Source organism: Fukomys damarensis, unplaced genomic scaffold, assembly GCF_012274545.1.
Source record: "Fukomys damarensis isolate Sample0158 unplaced genomic scaffold, DMR_v1.0_HiC HiC_scaffold_39, whole genome shotgun sequence".
In the NCBI taxonomy this organism is placed as follows: domain Eukaryota; kingdom Metazoa; phylum Chordata; class Mammalia; order Rodentia; family Bathyergidae; genus Fukomys; species Fukomys damarensis.
Window position 1 is genome coordinate 110,946,910 of NW_022900951.1, and position 16,209 is coordinate 110,963,118.

General features: G+C 38.4%; 1 pseudogene; it reads right to left on the reverse strand.

Annotated features, from left to right (window-relative positions):
• Positions 1–6,632: 6,632 nt before the first annotated feature.
• Positions 6,633–7,460, reverse strand: LOC104855454 (annotated as a pseudogene).
• Positions 7,461–16,209: the final 8,749 nt, after the last annotated feature.

Here is a 16,209-nt window from a genome sequence, read left to right on the forward strand (position 1 = left end):
ACCAGGGGCAAAAGTGATCTCATTTTACTGAATTATAATTATTTGATTATTATTATTTTTTTTTTGGTTCCAGGGATCAAACTCGGGTCCTTGGGGTTGCGAGGCAGGCGGCGGAAACTCTGAGCTAAATCCCCAGCCCTATCTTGATTTTTTAAAATAGCAAGGCATTTATTGGTATGTTTTAGACTTACATAATGATAACACTCATTGTGTAGAATTTACACCTGTACATGGTACATCCTGCCCGTTTTTCCCATTCCCCCTCCTCAAGTCCCTCTCCTCCCTATGTACAGAAGTGATGTTTCCAATTTTTTCTTCTACTTTTTTCACATGCCTTCCTTTCTCTCTCTCTCTCTCCTCCCTTGATCCCCTTCCCATTTGAACATTTTCTTCCCATTTCCCAATATCTATTATACATTTTAGCCCTTATTTCCATTTCCAGTTTCTCACACCAGAGTAACAGTTTCAACATGTGTGTCTGATTTATTTCACTTAGGAGTATGGTCTCCAGGTCTATCCATTTAGCTATAAATGTCTGAAGCTCATCCTTCTTAATGGCAGAGTAGTACTCCATTGTATATTAAAAAAAAAACATGCTTTCTTTATCTACTTGTCAGCTGATGGGCATTTGGGCTTTTCCCAAGGTCTAGCTATTATAAACTGTGCTGCTATAAACATGGGTGTGCATATATTGCTGTGGCGTGATGCTTTTAATTCTTTCAGGAAGATACCAAAAAGGAGAATAACTGGGTCAAATGGAACCTCCAGTTTTAGGTTTTTTTTTTCCTCTCATTGAGTTTATTGGTACATTTTAGGGATACAGTACAGTTACATTCATCATTGGGATCTTGCACCTTTACATGATAGGTCTTGGTTCTCATTTTTTCCCCTTGTCCCTGCCCTACCTTCACCCCCTCCTCCCCTCCCCATTTACAAACACTTTATTTCCATTTTTTCATTTTCTCATATTTTTTCTTTTCCCTTATCTCCTTGCCCCTACCCTTCCCCCTTTCCCTACACCTTTAGCCCCTTTCTTCCTATTTCACATTGTCAATTATATCATTAGGATCTTATGTACCATTATAGTTTTTCACACCACAGAAACTATTTGGTATTTATAGATGTGCAGTTTTAGTTTTTTAAAGAATCTCCACACTGATTTCCACAGTAGTTGTACCAGTCTACATGCCCACCAACAGTGAAGAAGGGTTCTTTTTTCTCCAGAGCCCCTCCAGCATTTGTTAGTGTTCTGATTTCTAACACAATAATTTTGCATGATTTTGGTCTTTATATAAAGCAAATTGAGCATAGGGTTTTTTATTGTTGCTGCATTTTTTCTTTCTTTTCTTCTCTTTTTTGAAGAATTAGAGATTGCTAAGCAAGTGCCTTGCTACTGAGCTACATCCCCAGACCTGTATTCTTTTGTTTTTGTCATCTTTACTAAATATTATGCTTCTGAGACTGACCCATATCTAGGTGTGTACCTGTAGTGCGTTTATCTTCATATTTAGTATTCCATTATGTGATTATATATAGTTCATTCTACTTTTCATGACCATTTGGGTAAGTATCCAGTTATTGGCTATTACAAAGTGTGTTGCTATGGGATTATGGATGAAGTTCACTGGAAGCCTTGGTTTCAATACCCAGTACTAAAATAAATCAATGTGTTGCTTTGAATATTCTCATATATGTGTATTGGTAAACAGATGCATAAATTCCTGTTAGGTATAGACCTTGGATTAGTGCTTCTGGGTTATAAGAAATGAATTTATTCAGATTCTTCAAACAATTTTTGTAGGTGGTTGCAACCAAGATATACTGATAACATCAGAGTAGGAAAATCCCGGCTGTCTCACAGTCTCACAAAACAGCCATCCTAACGGATTTGTGATGCTGTAACATTGTGGATTTAATTTGCACTTTCCTGATGGGTAATGAAGCAATGCACATTTTAATGTTTATTGGTCATTTAGAAATACCGCTCATGTTTTCTGCCAATGTTTCTACTCTTTTCCTGGTTTTGCTTTTGTTTTTGCTTTTCATTGCTGGAGATAGATCCCAGGGACTCACATGCTGGGGAAATGCTGGATCACTAAGTTGTGTTGCAGCCCCAATATTCTCATTTGCAGTTAGTTTTAAGCACTCTTTATATACATTGGATACAAACCCTCTGTTGGATATGTATCTTCTCTTATTTTGTGAATTGGCTTTCACTACTGATGATGTTTTTTTGATAACAGATGCTTATCTCATATAGTATTTATTTATTTACTTATTTATTGAGATAGGGTCTTGCTATGGTAGTTCAAGCAGGCCTTGAGCTCGTAATGATCCTTCTGCTTTAGCCTCCTTCAAGGCTAGTGCATTTTGTTTAACAAATTTTTTGTTCACTTCATGATCATAATTATGACTATTTACCTAAAAGCTCTACCGCTGTACTTTGACATTTCAGCCAGGAATTCATCTGGAATTAGTTTTTATGTATCCAGTAAGATAGGAGTTAAGGTTCGCTTTTGACCCATTTGTACATCTGACTGTTGCAGCACCATTTATTAAGAACATATCCCTTTCTTAGTTCACTATTATGTCACTGTAATGCCATAAATTTGGTTATTCTATGTGGGTTTATCTCTAGAATCTCTGTGCAGTTTTATTGGTCTTTTTGTCTGTCTTTATATAAATATAACATTGAGTTTATTGTAGCTGTATAACAAGCCTTGATTTCTGTTGGCATAAGTCACCCAAGACAAGATTGCCTTAGCTATTACTGGCCCTTTGACTTTCTTCATAAATTTTATAAACAGCATATTAATTTTCACACACACACATAAACCGCTGAGGTTTTTGTTGAGATCATGTTGCTTCTATATATCTATTTTGGGAGAAATAACACTTCTATAAATATTGAGCCTTCCAGATCATGATTCTGATGTTTTTATTTATCTACATATGTATGTATGTATTTTGAGACAAGGTTTTGCTATATATTCAGGCTGGCCTTGAACTCACTATGTTGCCCAGGCTGGCCTCAAACTTACAGAGGTCCTCCTGCCTCAGCCTTCTGAGTGCTGGGTCTACTGGCATGCACCACCAATTCCGGCTTATGTTTCTGTTTATTTACCAGTAGATCTTATTATTGAGTATAGTGAGGCCGATAGATTATAAAATGACTGCCATTGCAAAGAGAGTTGATTATAATTTCCATGAGGAGGAGGCATGCCACATTAGGGGCGTGGGCAACAGACCAGAAAGGACGGATGGTCAGGAGATAGCAAGAGCCTTTAGTAAGCTTCTTCTTCTTTTTTTTTTTTTTTTTTTTTTTTTTTTTTTTTTTTTTTTTTTTTTTTTTTTTTTTTTTTTTTTTTGATACTGGGGATCGAACTTGGGACCTTGTGCTTGTCAGGCAGGCAACAGAACCACTGAGCTAAATCCCCGGCCTGGCAAGAGCCTTTAGAATGGTTGCCATAGGGAAGAATGGGTGAGGCATATATCAGGGTTTAGGATTGACTGGTTTGCATAATTTCAGTGGGTTCTGGGACCGAAAGGCTTCTCCCCAGTTATTTGCTACCTGGCCCTTGGGTGATTTGGACAGGTGGAGTGGGATCACTCAGTAAAGAAGGTGGTTGGTGATTGGGCCTGTAAGCTCTCGATTGGCTGGTTTGCATTTCAGAAGTGTGCTCACAGGCAAATCTCTTACTCTTTAAAAATTGGCCAGCTGTGGGAAGGATTGTACCTCCAGTGTCAGTAAGGTTCCCTGTGTCAGTGCACCAAAAATATAGACTAAAAAGTCATGATTAATAGGCTTATTTAATTTCAGCAATATTTTGCACTTTTCAGGGTGAGGCCTTATACTTTTGTTTTATTTTTTGAGACAGGGTCTTGCTATATAGTAGGCTGTCCTGGAACTATGTAGCCTAGGCTGGCCTTGAGCTAGTGACAATCCTCCTGCCTCAGCTTCCTGAGTGCTTGGAGAACAGTCATGTGCCACTATGCCCAGCAAGGCCTCATACATTTTAGAAAGGTATATTTCCAGGTATTTGATAGTTCTTGGTGCTATTATGCATATTATTATTAAGGATTTCATTTTTACTTTTTACTTGTTTACTTCTTGTACATGTATTATAATATGTAACCCTACCACTCTGATCAGGAATAGGATGACCCAGAATCTGAACTAGGGTAAAGGCAAGGGGTCCAATTCCTTTTCATTCTTTAGTTAGAACTTCTTCAAGATAATTTCATAAACAACTCAAAAGATATCACACACATAACTTCAGGCTTAGTTCTTATTAAAGAAAGTTTTCCACGGTGGTGCAGACCTGTAATCCTAGCACTCGACAGGCTGAGGCAGGAGGATTGCTGTAAATTCAAGGATAGCCTGAACTACATAGTGAGTTCAAGGCCAGTCTGAACTACATAGTGAGACCTTGTCTCAAAAAGCAAAGAAACAACTCCTCTAACCAGAAAACAAAGCAACAAACAAACAAACAAACAAAATTTTCCATTTGGTCTAGGATAAAAAGGCCTTTGTCAGAGTCTGGGTGGCTGCTCAGGCCCGTTGGGCATCTGTTGGCTGCATCACAGACTCTGGGTCTGTTTCAAGGCAAGCCACAGTTTTTCAAAGGGATTCTTTGAGGACAACACAGACTGTTCCACATGATAACTTCTGCTTCCACAATGGTGATAATGGAGGAGTTTCTGGGGGACAGAGGGGTGGAGGGTTACAGAACCTGAGTAGGAGTGAAGACACCCATAACTTCCTTGCTTATTGCTATTACATGACATTTAAGAGGATCCATACAAACAACTGGGGCTAGGGCACTGGAGCAAGGGAGAAGAGGATCTAGTGAGAAGAAAGGGTCCCAAATCATATCCTCAAATCTTTCTCAGGTACTAGTGTTCTTAGTAGGGGCTGGGGGAAGTGAACACAGTCTCCTACTAGCTTTTAGCTGGATGGGCCAAGTCTCATGACAATCCATCCTCACATAGAGCCTGGTTCCACAATCCCTAGAGACTAGGTCAGTCGTGGTGAACCTATGGCACTTGTGCCATAGTGGGCTATTTGTTTTTTGTTGTTGTTTTCTGAGACAGAGTCTCACTATGTAGTTGAGACTGACCTGGAACTCACTATGTAGCCCAGGCTGGTCTCGAACTCATAGTGATCCTCCTACCTCAGCCTCCTGAGTGCTGGGATTACAGGTGTGCGCCACCATGCCCTGCCCATAGTGGGCTATTTGTATCATTGACAACTCTGATTTTCCATCACTGGACTAGGTGGCCTTGGAGCAAGGACATCACCTTTAATGCCTATCACAAATCAAGGGTAGAAATGGCTTAGGCAGGAAAACAAGAATACCCTGACTCAAGGATACTCAGGTGATCATGCTTCCCTTCTTCCTGTCTTGACTATGGAATCCAGGTGTCTCGATCTGCGAGGGTTCCCTAACAAAGCAGCGAAGACTGAGTGGCATAAATAATGGAATTGATTTCCTCACTGTTCTGGAGTTCTGAATCTCAGAATGAAGGGGTCAGCAAGATTGGTCTCTCCTAAGGCCTCTCTCTTTGGCTTGCAGAGGGGTGTCTTTTCCCTGTGACTTGCCTGTGTGTGTGCCTGCATCCTAATGTCCTCTTACAAGGACACAACTCACCAGTCAGGCCCACCGTCATGATCTCCATTACCTCCTTAAAAGTCTCACCTTCAAACAGAGCCACATTCTGGGGGTTAGGACTTCAACATATGAATGTGAAGTGACACAATTCAACCTTTCACAGCAGAAATACAATCATTCCATATAAAAGTTCTAAGGAAGATCAAAGGAAGCTCTCTGATCTTTGTTGTTGCCTGAAATTTTGGTTCAGCAAACCTGGCTTAGTGTAAAAGCAAAAGATTCTGTGCACCTGGATTCCTCAATATTCTGGCCTCAAGCTGTTTTCCCCACATACTTTGTAGGTTTTTTTTTTCCTACCCTTTTCACCAAGACTCTTGATGACTTGTTTTCATTAAACTATCTGCACTGAATTAGCTCTGGAGGAGGAAGTCTTTTTATTTTTATTTATTTATTTATTTATTTATTTATTTATTTATTTATTTATTTATTTATTTTTTTGAGACAGGGTCTCACTATGTAGCTGAGATTGACCTGGAACTCACTATGTCGCCCCAGGCTGGTCTCAATCTCCCAGTGATCCTCCTGCCTCAGCCTCCCTTGTGAGTGTTGGAATGACAGGCGTGAGCCACCACACCCAGCCTTTTTTGTGGGGGAGGGAGCATTTTTATTTAGATTTTGTAATACTTATTTTGTAGAGACTTCTGATATTCTATAAGTGATGTTTTCAAGAAATTTGTCCACTTTATCCAGAATGTCTTTTTGCATAGAGTTGTCTATCATGTCATCTCATTTTCTTTTTTATGTGCTTTTTTCCCCCCAGAGGATATTTTATTTTATTACTAGTGTCAAATGTCTCTCAGTACTGATATACTGTTTGTCTAATCCACAAAATGAACACTATTATAAAGTACCTTAATCTGTGTTAAATGTAGTGAAAAGCAGAGATGCTTGAAATATATCCAACAGGAAATATTCTCATTTTTGCCATCCAACTCTTTTTAACAAGAAGTACTTCCAGGATTACAGACAAATTTGATCTTTGAAATGTGTTGTCCGCTGCTTTTCTGTCACAGGAGCTATAAATAGTTGCTTAAAGATATCCTTATCTAAATTCCTGCCAGTTGGAGCCAACTGATGTGCTCTGTCAGTGAAAGTTCTTCCGGACTGCAGGACCACAGATGCCTAGAACGATCACTTGTATTTTGTCTTTCATATACACAGTCCCTTTGGCCCCCTCTGGCCTCCGTGCAGTGATTGCCCTTGTTTCTTACAATCTTTTCCCACAGGAGATTCTGAATAAATACATTTAAACCCTCTTCCCTTGCATTTCTTCATACTTCCAATATGACTGCGACAATATTTTGATCATGGCGAGGCTGTGTTGCCAGCACATATTGAAATTTTTTCTGCAAACAAATCCCAGAGTCTAATACATTAGATAGATCAACTGTTGATCTTCAGGCTTCTAAAATGTTTCCAAGCCCGTTTATTGATCTCATGGCTATTTTTAATTTGTCTAAATCCTCTTCTGGAACCAAGTCTGTCATATTGGTGGGAAGGATGTTTGCCAAAGCAACTTGTCTAACAGCATCACTGATGAAGTCATCAAATTTTCTTCTTTTAAATGTTTTAATTCATTTTTTGAATACGCAACAGCTATCGTACCATCAAGATAATCATTACTCCCAAATTCAGCATCACCCCCAAACATAAAAGTCATACCAAGACCTGCTAACCGAGTGATTTCTAACAGTATATAATCCAATTTCTCTTCTGCATCAAATTCTGTCTAGCTCAAAGGCCATTATCCTTAGCTGAATAACAGAGATGACTGTTTCTGAGTTCCATAGAGTTCTTCATAGAGCTTACTATTGTAACGTACCCTTTTCCCTGAGTTCCTGTAACATGACAGTTACTCCTTTCCCAAGTTTATCTATCAAAATACAGTTCTGGAAGTGTTTTCTTCCCAGCTCAGAAATAACTCATAATGACTGTGACCAGGGTGTTGGCACCAAGGCTGTACTTTTCTCTCCTCTCTTTGGCTCCTCCAAAATAGGAACCAACTCAGCACAAGCTCCTCTTCCTCATCCGCAGCTTCAACAGCCCAAGACATCTGGGCCTCAAGCACCCTCCACCTTCATCTCAAGAGCTGGGACCAACATTTTATTTTCTTCTTAAAGTTTGGATGGTATATAGCGATGGTACTCTTAGTATGGGCAATTGGTACTTATTCTCTTTTTTTCCTTGACAATTCTTGTTATAAGTTTATTAATTTTAAAAAATATTTTTAAGAATCTATTTTTTACTTTGCTTTTTTCTGTTGCATTTTTCCTGTTTTACTAATTTTTGTTGCTATTTTAATTAGTCCTTTCCTTCTACTTTTGTTCATTTGTTTTTCTCATTGAGTTTATTGGTACATTTTAGGTATACAGTAGTTACATTCATCATTGGGATTTTGTACCTTTATATGACAGGTCTTGGTTCTCATTTTTTCCCCTTGTCCCTGCCCTTCTACATTTGTTTGTCTTGATTTTGTCTTTTATCTAGATTCTTTCTTATACTGTGGTTAAACTTTTTTTTTAATTTTTGAGACAAGGTCCCTCTATGTAATTCAGGCTGCCTTGAACTTGCTGTGTAGCCTAGGCTAGCCTTGAACTTTCTGCCTCAGCCTCCTAAATGCTGGGATTATAGGTGTGCACCACCATGCCCTGCTCTGTGGTTTAGTATTTTAATTCTGACTCTAAAAGGTATGTTCACAGTAGCGTTGCAGTATTCACAATAGTTAAAGTGGAAATAGTTCATTGCCCATGAACTGACGAATAGATGAACTAAATGTAGCATATGCATAAATTGGAATTTTGTTAATTTAAATTGTATTAAGACATTAATTGTACACATTAATGAGGTTAGTGTGTTATTTCCATATAACCTCCAGTACCACTCTATTTTTAGGTTTTTTTGTTTTTTTTTTTTTTTTTTTTTTTTTTTTGGTACTGGGGATTGAATTCAGGATCTTGTGCTTGTGAGGCATGCGGCAGAGCCACTGAGCTAAATCTCTGGCCCTCTATTTTTAGGTTTTTGAGGCATATTGTAGCTCAGTCTGGCCTTGAACTCTATGTAGCCCAGGCTGGCCTCAAATTTAAGGCCTCCAGCCTTAGCCTCCCAAGTGCTGAGATTACAGGAATGCACTGGCTCACAATGTCATTTTCTGAAACTATTTTGCTTAACAAATGGACCTTATACTTTTTAAAAATTTATGAACACCATTCCTTTTTTTTTGTTTCTCAAAATTATGAATCTCAAATGGAAAGAGAAACCGTCCTCCCTCTTTGCTCTCTTTGCTTTTATTTCTATTTCTGATTCTTGTCTAGGTCTACTTGTGATTATAGCTTTCACTGAACCAATAAGTTCTTTATTAGTGGCTCATGACAGGAAATCTGGCTTTAACGGTCTGACCATCTGCTGATAGTTTATATCCAGTTGCAGATGATGGTAATATGTCATTTGTTCAGTGTCTGGCTTGCTATTATTTTTTATTTTGTCTTCATTACCTTGAGGTTAAAGTCACTCAAGAAAATGCTTTGTTATCCTTGAAAAGGAGAACAGCACTTTAATGTATGTGTATATATGATATATATATTTAAAATTCTGTGTTCATTTTTGTTCCATATCTGCTATTGTAAAATTGTTCCTATAAGTTCTCTGATTTCTGAATATTTGTAAATGGGAAAAAATCCTCTATTTCTCCTTGTATGAGTAAGATGTTTTCCTACCTAAAAGGTGATTAATGAATTACATTATAAAGTCTCTTGAAGTAAGGAGATTTGGTTTTGATTAATTTATGGATGATATTCCAAAATTCTTTATTTTTTTCTTTTTATTGAGTTTATTGGTACATTCTAGGTATACAATACAGTTACATTCATCAATGGGATCTTGTACCTTTACATAACAGGTCTTGTTTTGTTTTGTTTTCTGAGATGTAGTCCCAAGTGGAATGATCCTCCTGCCTCAGCCTCCCAGGTGCTGGGATTATAGGCATGGGCCACCATACCCCGCTATGTTAGTTTAATATGAAATAATTCTCAAAGAAGAGAGAAACTGAGCTTTTAATACTTTGAGCGTGGCACATAATACTTTTGTACTGTAAGTGTGGTAGAATTTTTCAATCCTATGTGAAGCTCCGTGTGACCACCATCATATGATGGAAACCTGGAAACCTCACAAAGATCCCTCATGCTACTCTTTCATAATCATACCACCTTCTCAGGCTTCCTTTTCCATCTTCCCAAGCCTCTGATAACCACTATTCTGTTCTCTGTCTTCATTATTGTCATTCTGTCTGTGGTATAGATAGAATCATACAGTATGTGACTTTTTGAGATTGTCTTTTTTTTCACTTAGCATAATGCCTTTCCCTTGTATGGCAAAGTTGCATTTTTTTATATAGTATTTTTTGCCTTTCTCTGTGTTACAGTATGTATGTATGTATGTATGTATGTATGTATTATGAGACAGGGTCTCGATATGTAGTTCAAGCTGGCACTGAACTCACTATATAGCCCAGGCTGGCTTTAAACTTGTAGCAATCTTCCTGCCTCAGTCTCCCTAGTCCTGGGATTATAGGCGTGTACCACCACTCCTCACTTTGTGTGTTATATTTTAGATATAAAATGTCCCCCCAGGGCTGGGAATGTGGTACATACCTGTACTCCCAGCACTCAGGAGGCTGAGGCAGGAGGATCAATGTGAGTTCAAGGCCAGTTTGGGCTACAAAGTGAGTTCAAGGCCTGAGTGGAATGCATAGTGAGACCCTGTCTCAAAAATCAATCAATCAATCAATCAATCAATAAATAAAATGTCCTCCTAAAGTCTCACATGTTTGGAGGGTGACAGGATCATGGGGGAGCAAGCTATACTCATCAGTACATTCATCCATTGATGTGTTCAGTGGCTGAATGTATTGTTAAGTGGTAGGGCCAAGTTGGAAGTGGGTCACTGCTTCTCTCTGCTTCCTTGCTGCCTTGCAGCCCACAATTTCCCCTACCATGCCATTTATACTCTAGAGCCAGCTGACTGTGGACTGAAACCATGAGCCAAAATAAACCTCTCCTCCTGTAAATGGAGAGTGTCAGGTATTTTGTCCAACTGGGTTCTTTGAACATTTCTTAAGAATCTCATTTTCATTCATAAGGTTTCTTTAGTGCATCTATTTTGTGTAGATTTTTTTTTTTTTTTGGTACCGGGAATTGAACTCAGGGCCTAGTGCTTGCCAGGTGAGCTCTGTGCCACTGAGCTAGATCCCTGTCCCTGTGTGGATCTTTTTCATGGTTGATCTAGGTATTGTATTATACACACACTACTTATCACAGTATAATGCTGTTGACATTTTACTAGTTTGAGGATATCCTTGCCTTTTTTTATGTCCTTTATTTATAAATGTCTTAAATATTTTATCTACATGCATTTAAAACCACATTAGACAGTGCTATCATTTTTGTTTCAACCATGAAACATAATTTAGAAAGCTCAAGAGTAAAAGCAAAATATATTGTATTTACTTATGATTTTTTCCCCTGTATTGTTATTTTTTTGATGTTCCCAAATTCCTTCTTTTATCATTTTATTTAGGTTTAGTGGGTAGATCTGATGGTAATGTGTTCTTTTGTTTCACTTCTCCTGAAAATGTCTTGATTTCCCCTTTTATTCCTAGAACATATTTCAGCGGATGTAGGACTCTGGCTTGACAATTCTTTTTTCTTTTAGTACCTGAACATTCTGTCTTCTCCCTGCTGTTAACAGTGGAATATAATGTAAATGTCCTTTTTTCATAAGCGTTGGATTTGTCTTCTCATGGTAATGTCAGTTAAACATTTATTTCCACATGCTTAAGCGTATAAAAAAGTCTTTATTCAAATAAATTGAATTTTAATTCTCTTGTCTGCAAGCAGGGATAATTAGACCACCTTCTCTGCTTGGAAGCCCTTTATTTCTTTCTCTTATCTTATTTTATAAATTTTTTATGAGACAGGTTATTGTTTTGTAACTTAGGCTGGCTATGAATTCACTGTATAGCCCAGGCTGGCCTCAAACTCACAGCGATCCTCCAGCCTCAGCCTCCCAAGTGTTGGGATTACAGGCGTGTGCCACCACGCTTGGCTTCCTCTTATTTTATTGCTGTGGCTAAGACTTCCAATACAAATGGTGAAATTAGACTTGCATATTTAAAAAAAAATCCCCACTTTAAAAATTGCTAAAGTTCCTTGCAATGATGTCACCTCATGCTCTATGTATTTGAAAATATTGTACTGTCACTCTGGTCACTTGGTTCATCTCTAACTTCTGCCTTTGGCACCTGTCTCCATGGATACCATCCTCACCTTATGTCTTAGTTTATTTTCCATTGCTATAAGCGAATATCACAGAATGGGAAATTTATGGAGAATAAATATTTCTTTATCTTACAGCCATAGAGGCTGGGAATCCTAGGAATATGCTGCCAACATCTCCTCAGCATCTGCTGAGAGCCCTTGTACTGGTTTATGGCATGACAGAGGGCATCACATGGCAAGACAGAAAATATGCCAGAAAGAGGTCACTTTCCTAACAAAGCTCCAATCGTTTCCTCAATGTCACACCTCAAATACCATTAACATATGAATTTGGGGGTTAACTTTTCAAGCATTAAAGTTTGGGGCCATATTCAAACTATAGCACCCTACTTGAGCTCCAATACCTCATTCCCAGGCCACTCTTCCTTGTGGGTGCCCATCTCATCAAACTCAGTCTTAGATGGGCTCTGTGTTGGGCTACTCTCACACAGACATCATCTACCTTCACCTCATTAGACTGTGACATCCTTTCCCAGGACTCCCCTTCTCACTCAGCCCACGGAAGCCCTCCTCACTCTGCTTGGTTTCTGATGTCTTGTGCTAGGCGTGCTCTTGTATGGAAACCCCAAACTCCTCACCCAAAGAAGAGGAAGAGACTTGACCATTTTAGGAAACTCAGTATTCTGCATAGTTTTTAATTCCCTTTTATTTATTTAAACATAGTGAATACACCAACATTATATTTTTTCTTAGTTGGTTCAGGCTGCTATAACAATATACTTTCATCTGGGAACATTATAAAGTAGGAAAATGTATTTATTTTTATTAATTCTAGAGGCTTGGAAGTTAAAAATCAGGTGCCAATACACATGGTATGTGGTGAGGGCTACTTGTTCATAGATAGTTCCTTCTTGCTATATGCTCACATGGCAGAAGGAGCAAGACAATCTCCTGTGGCCTTTTTTGTTTTTTTTTTTTTTTGATTTTTGAGACAGGGTCTCACTATTAGTTGAGACTTCCCTGGAACTCACTATGTAGCCCAGGCTGGTCTCGAAATCACAGTGATCCTCCTGCCTCAGCCTCCTGAGTGCTGGGATTACAGGCGTGCACCACCACACTTGGCTTCCTGTGGCCTTTTTTATAAGGATATGAGCATAGACCAAAATGGCAGAGTAGTGATCAGCAGCAAAATATTGCCTCTTTGGGACTAGGAATCCAGAGTTTGGAAAATAAAAACTTGGAGAAGAGAAAAAAAGAAGTAGATCTCCAGGAGTTGGGAGAAAAATGATTGGAAAATTAGGTACTACAGAGAAACTGGAGAAATGGAGCACAATGCAGAGAAAAGAACAAAGCAGGCTGAAAATCTCACCCTGGTTCCTGAAGAGGGGAACCTGTCTCCACAGATGCAAGATAAGTCCCAAGGGTTGGAAACTCTAGGGAGGCACCATGACTGAAGCAGCAGTACTAGGCCCAAGAAAAGCCAATGACTATTGTAAACTGCAAAAACAGTGCGGGGTTTTACTCAGAAAGCCATTCCTTCTGCGCTGCAGGCTACAGGTGGAGAAGGAATCCAGAGCAGCACTCACCATACTGCCAGAGTGTTTAACCAGGCACCATTTTGAGAAGGGGATGATTATTTAAGACTGAGACACAGAAAAACTGCAAAACTCTACTTCGTGGTTCCTAATGTCACCTTTCACAGTGATTGGGTGAGAGAAACCCATGTGAGACAGTGGTGGCCAGGGACTACTTGCTAGATATAGAAACCTGAGAAATTTAAACTGAAGTTTGGAAGATCACAGTACTCTGCCCTCTGTGGTAAGAAGCCAGACTTGATGTATGTGGATTTCAGAGGTGGATGAGTTTGAAGGTGTTGGCATTAAGCCTAGTGGCCTGAACCCTTGCACTGTTGCCTATATTAAGCACAAATCAGAAATCTGATTAATTTCCACATCTACCAACATGAACAAGGACAGTCATTGGCTTGGATGGTTGCTGCAGAACTGGAGTAAACAGGCAGAGGGGCCTCTGGAACAGTAGGGCACCTCATATACCCAAAGGCCACAAAGCTAAGAGAAAACCATGACTTGCTAGATTCCAAAACAGTGAATTTTATTTATTTATTTATTTATTTATTTTGGTACTGGGGATTGAACTCGGGTCCTTGTGCTTGCAAGGCAGGCCAACGAACCACTGAGCTAAATCCCTGGCCCCCAAAACAGTGAATTTTAGAACAGAGCCACTCATTTAAACATACAGAGGAATTACTTTTGGATTCATTTATTTCTTCTTCATTGGTTTTTTGGGGGATTGTGATGTTTTCCTTTTTTGCTTTTTTTCTGCTTTTAATTTTTTTTACTTTTTAATTCTTCACATTTTTTGTTCTTTTCTATTACCTTTATTTAATTATATTAATTTTCCTTTACTACATTAATAAGCCCTTCATCTTACTTTTCTCACTTTATCTTTCACTGCTTAACTTTTCTTCTTTCATTCTACTATGCCCCACACTCTCTATTTTACTTTTATGACCATTAAATTTTATTAATCTTTAGATACTTAACTCTATGCTACTATTGTTGATGGTGAGTGGAGGTATAGTTGTTGCATTTAGGAGATATTTAGTGTATGCCAAAATTTGATTTCTCTTGGTGTTTACAATATAATTATCGATCTGCTTTCTATGGTTAAGGTTACAATATAATTATCGATCTGCTTTCTATGGTTCAGGGTGCTCATTTTTGATGCTATTGTTATTGCTGATTTAGTTACTATTGCCAAGGTTGCGTAGTTGTTGCTATTCATTGGCTTTTTTGTAATGCAGTATGTGGATTTGTGTCATTAACAATAATGAGGTGGGCTGGGGTTTTAGCTCAGTGTTTCAGATGCCTGCCTTGCAAGCACAAAGAGCCTGAGTTCGATCCCTGATACCAAAAACAAAAAACAAACAAACAAAAAACAATACTGAGGTCTGGGCCAGAGATATAGTTCAGTGGTGCGCCACCTGCTTTGCAAGTGCAAGGTCCTGAGTTCGATTCCCTGTACAAACAAACAACTAAACAAACAAACAAAACCACATACTGAGATCTACTCCTAGAGAACTGGATCCTGGACCAATTTCACGGCATTTCCTCTCTCAAATTAATGAAGGTAGTCATGTTTTAGGATAGAGTCAAAGGCCTATAGTTAGCCAGAGTGCATCAGTGAAAAACAAAACAAAACAAAACACAAACTAAAGATATATCCATTTTAGCAACACATTTTTTTCCACTATAAGTTCTTGTAAACCTCAGCATACATATGCACACACATACATGTACAATCACACACACAAAACACAACAGCAATAGAAACATGAAAAGACAAGGCAACAAAATGCCTCCAAAAAACTCCCAACTCTCCCAAAGCTCATCCCTGGGTTATCAAGGAGAGGAAATCAAAAGCCACAGAACTGAATTACTCAGAATGATAAAAGAGGAGATCAAAAAACAGATCAATAACATACTCAGTGAGCTCAAAGAAGATATAAGTAAATGGATCATGGAATTTGTTGATTAGCAAGGTTATGGCAGACAGTAATAAAAAACTAGATGAGATGAATAAAATGATACAAAGCAAGAATGAACAGTTTAGCAAAGAATTTAAGTCCATGAAAAGGAACCAAACAAATCAAGGAAGTTAAAAATTCTATGGAAAGTGTGGGCAACAGACACAATCAATTCAAGGACAGAGTGTCAGAATGAGAAGTCAGGTCTGTTGCTGACCAATTACTTAGAGATACCTTGATAACAAGAAGAGAATGTGGAAAAATGGATCCGACATCTGCCAGATGATGCAAAGAAGACTAATTTAAGATTAATGGGAATTACATTACAAAATGGGAATTACAAAAATCAGAAGACAATATAAATGACACAGGAAACCTGTTTACAGAAATGATAGCAGAAAACTTTCCAAATATGGGGAAACATTTAAACATTCATATAAATGATGCATATAGAACCCCAACTATCCAGGTTCAGCAAAGAACTTCCCTGTGACACATCATAGCCAAAATTTCAGAAGTCCAACATAAGGACAGAATCTTAAAAACTGTTAGAGCAAAATCAACACATCACTTATAAAGATAAACTCACAAGAATTGCAGCAGACCTCTTAAAACAAACTTTAAAGGTCAGGAGAACATAGAGTGAAGTATTCCAAGCCACAGAAGAAAACAACTTGTAACTCAGACTGATATATTCTGTAAAACTATCTTTCAAATT